This window comes from Marmota marmota, unplaced genomic scaffold, assembly GCF_001458135.2.
Source record: "Marmota marmota marmota unplaced genomic scaffold, marMar, whole genome shotgun sequence".
In the NCBI taxonomy this organism is placed as follows: Eukaryota; Metazoa; Chordata; class Mammalia; order Rodentia; family Sciuridae; genus Marmota; species Marmota marmota.
In genome coordinates this window covers 11,126,473-11,134,750 of record NW_026000020.1, presented here as the reverse complement: position 1 = coordinate 11,134,750, position 8,278 = coordinate 11,126,473, and the positions used below count along the sequence as shown (strand labels likewise).

General features: G+C 45.5%; 2 long non-coding RNA genes across 2 annotated transcripts in view; one reads left to right on the top strand and one right to left on the bottom strand.

The window, feature by feature from the left end:
• LOC125618848 overlaps positions 1-8,278 on the bottom strand; it is a 222,777-nt gene that overhangs the window by 117,711 nt on the left and 96,788 nt on the right. The window lies entirely within an intron of this gene.
• Positions 4,930-8,278, top strand: part of LOC125618852 — a 19,161-nt gene continuing 15,812 nt past the window's right edge. Inside the window, exons 1-2 of the long non-coding RNA XR_007350239.1 lie at positions 4,930-5,104; positions 5,228-5,501. This is a non-coding gene — a long non-coding RNA (uncharacterized LOC125618852). The remainder of the gene's footprint in view (positions 5,105-5,227; positions 5,502-8,278) is intronic.

Here is an 8,278-nt window from a genome sequence, read left to right as displayed (position 1 = left end):
GGGAAAGTGGAGTGTGCACCTCCCTGTATCCTGCTGAGTCCTGGAATAATAAGGAAGAAGCACAAGACTGAAGTCAAGCAATAGCAGCCATTTCTATGATTGTCCTCTAAAATGATTGCAGGCTAAGTCATCTGTATGAGTTTGTGATTAGGTTTGAATCCAAGTTTCACAAAGAGCAGCATTAGCAAGAGCAAGGGGACCTCTAGAAGTTTCTTACACCATCACCTTCCCTGTGCCAGAGTCCTGCCCAGGGCCCAGGTCCTGCTCCTCCTGCAGTGCCCATGATCATCTTGTCCTGTCAGACGGGGCCTGGACACTTCTGTGCTTGTCCTCCACATGCCAGGCCAGGCTGCTGCACCTGACAATGACATGCATGGGTTTTCCCTGAGCTGTGGCTGACACAGTTGTGGTCCACAGCCCTCAGCTGCACCCGTTTCCCTTTTCCTTCCTCTCTTCCTCCCTCCCTCCCTCCCTCCCTCCATTCCTCCCTTCCTCCTTCCCTCCCTTCCTCCCTTTTTCCCTTCCTCCCATCTCTGCCATGCGACCAGCGCTGGCTTCATGAAAGAATGTTTGATTCATGGGTAAATGTTAGGGAGTTTTAAATTAAAGAGAAAAGACCCTTATTACCTTTAATATCATTTCCTGGATGGCTTCTCCTAGCTCCCACCTCCAGCCATCTAATGCGGTGGCAAGGATTACAGAAGAGATGAGAGAGAGAGAGAGAGAGAGAGAGAGAGAGAGAGAGAGAGAGAGAGAGAGAACACTCCAGGGAGTGGCTTTTATTGGGGAACAAAAAATTCCAGGGAAAATCCCATCAAATGAAGGTTAAGGGGGGCAGCATTCCAAGGTCAGGGGCGACGATTGGGTCTTCGGGGCAGTGGCCAGACATGCCTCTGGACAGTCAAGCACTCAGACCTGTTGAAGGGTCGGGAAAGCTCTGACACAGCTGTGTCTAAGCGCCTCTCACCCAGCCAGGGAGGTCAATCAAATCACATGCGAGGATGGCCTCCCACACCCTTCTTTCCTCCCTCCGTCCCTCCCTTCCTTTCTTCTTGCTTTCTTTCTATCTGTACAGTGGATTAAACTCAGAGTTCTTTACCCCTGAGCTCTGTTGCAGCACTATTTACTTATTTATTTATTTATTTAAAGACGTGGTCTCACTCTTTTGCTGAGGGTGGCCTCAATCCTGATCTGCTCCTGCCTCACTCTGTTGTAACCTGGATTGCACATATGAAAACCATGGCTGGCATTTTATTAATTTTCTATTGATGCACAACAAATTAACACACCCCCTGGTGATCTCACAATTTCTGTGGAAGAGAAGTTGGGAAGACTTAGACTGGGTCCTATCCTCACCTTCTCATTGCCTGCAATCAAGGAGTTTCTCACTGAATCTCATCTGCAGACTTGAATAATCTGCTTCCAAGGACACTAAGGGTTTTGGCAGAATCAGGTTCTTGGGGATTGTGTGGTTGAGGATGCTAGGTGTTTGGTGGCTGTAGATCAGAGTCTATTATAGGACCCTGCAGGCCACCAGAGGGTCCTACCATATGGGCTGCTCAGTAATGAGACCAGTCTAAAGAATCATTCCACGAGTGAGAGGCTGACTCCCATTTAAGGGCTCTGATGTGAATCAATCAGGCCCACCCGGAATAATCTCCTTTTGACTCACTTAAAATGAACAGCCTTCCTTGACATGTTAATAGTATCTGCATAATAATCCCTTCACCTTTCCAATATTTCCTGAACCAAAAGAAAACCTCATATTCTGTCCACTGTGCCCATGTCTCAGGATAGTGAGTGTGAACACCAGCTAGTAGGTGTCTTGAGGAGGCAAGATTAATTATCATTTTGATTTTTTAAAAAAATATTTCTCCAAAATGGTCGCTGTTAGAAGACCATTAAGAATGGAAGCTAATTAGGTGATGAGCATCAGAAATATACCTCCATGTGATTTCTAACCCAGTTTCCCAGGTCTTCATGCTTCTCAGATTCTTCTCAAGTGAGTGAAAATTCAGATTCTCTATTGCTTTATGAGCAAATATAAACACATGAAGATACAAATAATGTAAACATAGGACTCTCAATTTTTAATAGTAAAGAAAGAAGAAAAGTTTAAAACCCGTAGCCCAGTTTCTGTTTCAACAAACTAATAAAAGAAGAACTGACCAAACCCAAATCAAGCCGAATCAAGGAAATCAAATTATAAATATCAAATAATGAAATAAGTTCTCAGGATGGTGGGTCAGAGGAATGCAGCACTGTCCACCTGCCCCTAAGCTCATGATTGTCAATAGGAAGCTGTAACTACCCAAGGGGACTCTGCCTCAGAGCTGATCTAGGAGCCACACATCCCCTGTGAGCACTCTGCAGCCTGTAGGATCCTGTACTGGGAGACACAAGCTGAGAGATGCTGCTACCCGCTTTGGCTGAACTTTTCCTGAACTTCATGATCTTACACTTTCAGAGAGATCACAAAGCTGTTTTGGAGAATGTCTGTCAATTAGGTAGGATGTTTGTCTCCCATTCATGGTAGAAGTTAGCTGCAGCATCTCTGGAAAGAGTATCTAGAAATGATGCTCTTCTGTTAGGGCTCCCTAGTGGATGGTGCCTGATTTCAATCTGTCTCACTACTGCAGATGTTCACATTGATTCCTGGGTTAAAGGAATATTTGAGACTTCTCTCCTGTAGTTCTTCTTTGTGTATTTGAAATGAGCATGAGTCTGGGGGTGTGACTAAGTGGCAGAGCACTTACCTAGCATGCCCAAGGTCCTTGCTGTGATGCAATCCAACAACCGAGCTCAAAAAGAGTTAACATGAAATTATTCAAAAATCCTCAATCCTTTATAGATATCCCATTCCTCATCAAAGTATCAGTATCAGGCTGAACTCATGGATCATCTTTTGTTTAATGGGTTAGTTTGCATAATTACAAATCTTGATTCTCAAGTTATGCAGACCTGGCCAGTGAGAGGCTCCTTCCTGGTAGTTTCTCTTTACTTTTGCCAGGGTCTCATCATTTTTGGAGGACTTCTTTTGTTCCCAACTCAAGGTGGTGGAGGGATTTCTTATCCTAAGATTCCATTAGTGGCAAATAAGTCTGGGCACTGTGAGTGTGTTTTGGGAGCATGGGCTATTGTACCTGGGTTAAAGAGAATGTGTAAATAAGTCTCTCAGTCAACCCCTCTATGGACCTCAACATCTATCATCTCCTGATCTATCTGCATGCACACTCCTATCTATTCCTACATACAATTCTGAGATTATTCTGATATTTCTGATTCTAGTCAAAATCATGTTTGTTCTAGTGATGTCCCTTTTTGTTTGGGATCCCTTCCACCTAAAGTGAGAATTGTGGCTCTGATTGTCTCTGGTGCATTGTTTCCCACCAACATTCCTCTGACTGAAAGCAACCTCTTGACATTGGCCTGCCCTCCATTAGACAGCCTCATTGCCACTCGTGAACATACTCTGATCGTGCTCTGATACCCCTTGTCATGGCACATCATTCTTTACAAACAGGTACAGATGCTGTGTCACTTGCCTTTTGTCACTGTGAAAAAATAAACTGGGGGTAAAACACTTTAGAGGAGGAAAGAGTTATCTGGGTCATGGTTTCAGTCCATGATCAGCCGGCTCCAAGGCTGGAGGAAAGCTGCTAAGCCATGGGTTCAGGAAGGTACAAGGAAGGGCTCAGGGCAAAGAAGCACCCTCCAGGGCATAATCTCAGTGACCTTCTCTTTCCCACTAGATTCTACCACCCAAAATAATTTAAATCATTCATTCATCAAAAGAATGAATACAGTAATGAGGTCTTCACCCCATGAGACTTTGGGGATCTCTTCAAATGTAAACTGTAACAGAAGCCCTCCTCCCTCTGTCTATGTCCCCCACTTGCATACTGGGGCCACACTGCAGTGTGTTTTCCTCACCGTGCACCATATTTGACCTGCACAAGCACCTGCACTAACACCATCTCCATGAGAGGACACCTCCTCACCTTGCTCCAGTGTCCCCTCCACCACCCAGGTGTCCTATTTTGTTCCAGTAGCCTGGAGGGTCTTTCAGCCCAGTCCTCTGACACACCTTTCTCCTCACCAAGCATGTGCCCCCAGCCTTGAACCAGACTCTGGGACAGTGTTCTCTTAGGACCTGGGTGAGATTTGGTGACAGAATAAAGATAGGATAGGATACAGGGTAGACTCAGGGCAGAGGAACTCCTGGTCCAGGGAGACCTTTAGCTTCTGAAGCCAAAGCTCAGGTGGAGTTTGGGGAGGTGCTCAAGCAATAATGAGAGGATCTCAGGGAACATGTGGTCTGTTGAGTGTTGCAGCCTGCAGAGAGGGAGGGAGCTGACCTTACCGGTGTGGAAGGTCCATCTCCTGACCTTGGCAGCCAAGGTCAGAGGATATGTTGGAGCCATTAGAGTGGAGCAGGACCAGAGCTCAGCTGGGATGAATGGACAGCAGTGACATATGGTCAATGTCCTTCCCTTCCTTACCAACCACAGTGCCTGCACTTGGGGTGTTTTGTCCCTTTCTGTTGCTTCCTCTTACCCCTCTTTGCATTTCTGACTGGTAACAGTGATGATTTTTCATGCCCAGGTCTTCAAGGAGTCAGGTGTAGAGGAAGCCTCTCTGGAATAAATATTGTGCTCAGGTATAAAAAGGAAGAGGTCAGTCACTCCTCCTTCAGGGTGTGGGGCTGTGACAGCTCATGAACCTCGTCTTGGTTGGAGAGTGAGCAGGAAAAGTGTGTCCTGAACCTTGATAAGATGAAGAGGTCTCTCTGCTCACAGGAATTAGGGATGGTTCTCTCCTGTGCCTCTCAGGAAACACATTTTTTTCTAGGCAAATCTGGGCTGCCCTGGCCTATGCTGGGACACCTGGGGACACTTGGCCCGGCCTGAGAGGAGCCTTCCTGCAGCTCTGCCCAGCCTGATGAGCTCTGTTGATTTGCATGTGCCCACAGCACAGCCCACTGCCCTGAGGACTTCTTAAGAGGCTACTCAGACCCTTTGCAGGAGTCAGTCCCTGTGAGGACACAACATGACCATGATGGCCACTGCTCAACTCCTGGGGTTCCTGCTGCTCTGCCTCGCAGGTAAGGAGGGACACACTGAGGATGTGCTCAGACCAATTTCATCAGTGCTGCCTGGTGTTCAGGGAAATCCTCTTATGACATTATTAATTGTGTGCATATATCTTCTCATGTGTTCAATTGTAGGTGCCAAATGTGACATCACGATGACCCAGTCTCCAACCTCCATGTCTAAATCTCAAGGAGAAACAGTCACCATCAGGTGCCAGGCCAGTCAGGGCATTAGCAATTACTTAAGCTGGTACCAGCAGAAACCAGGGAAAGCTCCTAAGCTCCCGATCTATTATACCAACCGTTTCAAACTGGTGTCCCCTGGAGGTTCAGTGGCAGTGGATCTGGGACAGATTATTCTCTCACCATCAGCAGCCTGGATCCTGAAGATGTTGCCACTTATTACTGTGTACAATGCTACAATTACCCTCCCACAGTGATACAGGCCATGACTATAACCTCCCAGGGAGCAGAAGTGTGAGGCTGGGCTGCCCCAGCTGCTCCTCCTGCTGCCTCCACCTGCTGAGGACACTGCTCAGGGGCAGCCAGGATCCCAGGGCCACTGAGTGGGGTCTTTCTAGGCCTGGAGAAGTTCCTCTGCACCCTGTTTCTTTCTCCTTGTCAGCCCCAGCACTCAACCTTGAATTGGTGTCTTTGAAGTTGTGTGCGCTACTCAGTGCAGTAGTGCTCCACCCACCAATGGTGAGAAGAGAACGGAGGCCAATCAGGAGAAGCACCATGATGAGTTCTTACCTTGTGGCATATAGGAACCTGGTGCTGGGTGAGCTCAGCCATGATGCCCAGGGGAACAGAATTGGTGTTCAGAGACAGAAAAATGAAGACAGTTTTTATGACAGAGATGACACTACAAAAACTGTGGACAAGATCTTTTCATAGGAAGTGTTCTCTGTCAGTCTCATATGCAGTCACCTGGTGTATAAAGTGGGCTCTACATCAATAATCACCAGAGATTGAAAGTTGTAACAAACCACCAGAAACCTTCAACAGAAAGACCATAAAACTGAACCATAAATAGCATCAAACAGCCTGAGAATTGATCTAGAACACACTCATGTGTTTGGAAATGTGAAGTGGTACCTGAGTTGGAGACCTGTCCTGACCATGCACATATCTGTGATCGAGGCCTTCCACTCAGAGCACAAGCAGATGTGCACAGATCCCCATGTGCAGGGGCCACACAGCATTATCTGTGATAACTGCAACCCGAATCAGCTAAATGCCAATCAAGATTAGAATGGAAAAATAAAATAAGGGAAGTGAATGCAATGAAATGTTTTCACACCAGTGAAAACATTCCCTGCCTTCAAGACCGCTACAAGAGTATGCAAGAGCTAGATACACTGGAGCTCATTACCGATGATTATATTTCTGAGATTCAAAAATGGCAAAATTTTGGAATTCAAGCTCCCATTCCCCTGCTTCTTGCAGACAAACTGCTGTGACTCAGCACTAAACGATCCCGCTGAAACAACTGGTCGGCCCTTCTGATCCTACGGAGTTTAATGCCAACCGAGCCTTCATAGGCAGTGGCCACAGGATTGAAATGGGGCTTGGGAGAGACAGTCAGGACCCACCCGTTGCATTGGTCACCCAGCAAAGGGAACGAACTGTCGCCATTTGCATGGGATACCACCATGGGAGAGAACTGACGTCACCAGAATGTGGCAGAGGAGATAACTTCATTGAAACCAGCGGCGACAGGTATGTAATCCCCTAGCCTTCCCTCTCCACACAGCGGGGAAACCTTAAGGGCCCCTCCCAGCTCTCCTGTGAGCGTGATAGCCAGACCGAGGGAATAAGGAGTGGCTTGGGACCCGAGGCGCGGAACTCCCGGCTACCACTCCCACCAGTGCTGACAACTGAGGTCTCTTGCACCAGCTACCGGGGGTGTGGCTACCGGAGGGAAAGCAAAATTTGCTGAGGATTCTCAGCCCCAAGCTCTACAAACTTAGGGTGTGAGGGAATGGCAAAAAGGGAGAGTGTGCCCAGTCGTTCATGAAAACAGGGCTCCCGGGAGCAGCAGACCTGGCATGTAGCCAGTATTGTGGTGAGCGTCACCAGTGAGCAGGGCCTGGCTTGAGGAAAAGTGGGAAAGTGACTAGACACAAGAGAAGGCCCTAGGCACTCAGGATTGGAGACCCACCCAGTCTGGGAGGAGGAGCTGCTGCACAGTGATTGTTTCCCGCATATTGAGAGGAGAAGCTTGGCCCGGTGGGCACAGCTCCACCTACTGGAAGAGAAGTTAATCAAACTCTAAGACTGCATTTATTAATTTTTTTTTAATTTTTTTTTATTTTCTTTTTTGTTGTTGTTTTTTAATTTTTTAAATTTTTTTTTAATTTTTAAATTTAAATTTTTATTTTTTTATTATGTTTTTAAAATTTTTTTAAATTTTTTTTTCTTTTTTTCTTTTCTATTTTTTTCTTTTGTCTTTTCATTTCTTTTCAATTTTCTTATTCCCCCTTCCTTGAATTCTACCTGCTTACTCTCCTTCTCTTTAGTGACTTCTTCCCTTCCCTTCTAATACCTTTCCTCCCAAGCATCAAATAAATTTATAGGAGTAAACAGTAACTCAGCAGTCAATCAGAACCAGAAGTAACATGAGCAGCATGAAAAAGCAAGGAAGAAAAGGAGTAAAACAATGCAGGACAGCCTAAATATTCAGGAGGACCTAGAGTCATCAGAAAAATGGTCAAATAAAGAACTCAAGGAATACCTTAGACAGATGGAATGGAACCTTAAAGAGGATATGAGACAGCAAATTCAAACAATGAAGGAACACATTGAAAATGAATTACATAAACAGATAAAAGAAGAAGTTAAGCATCTTTATCAGGAGATAGAGATTATAAAAAAATTAAACAATAATTCTAGAAATGAAGGAAACTGTAAACCAAATTAAAAACTCAAATGGGAGTATCACTAACAGAGTGGAGCAAGTAGAAGCCAGAACATCAGATAATGAAGACAAAATATATCATCTTGAAAACCAACTCAGAAAGGCTGGTAAAAAATCACGAGAAAAACATCCAAGAGATATGGGATAACATAAAAAAAAACAAACTTAAGAGTCATCGGGATATAGGAAGGTATAGAGATTCAAACCAAGGGAATGAATAACCTGCTGAATGAAATAATTACAGAAAACTTTCCAGAAATAAAAAA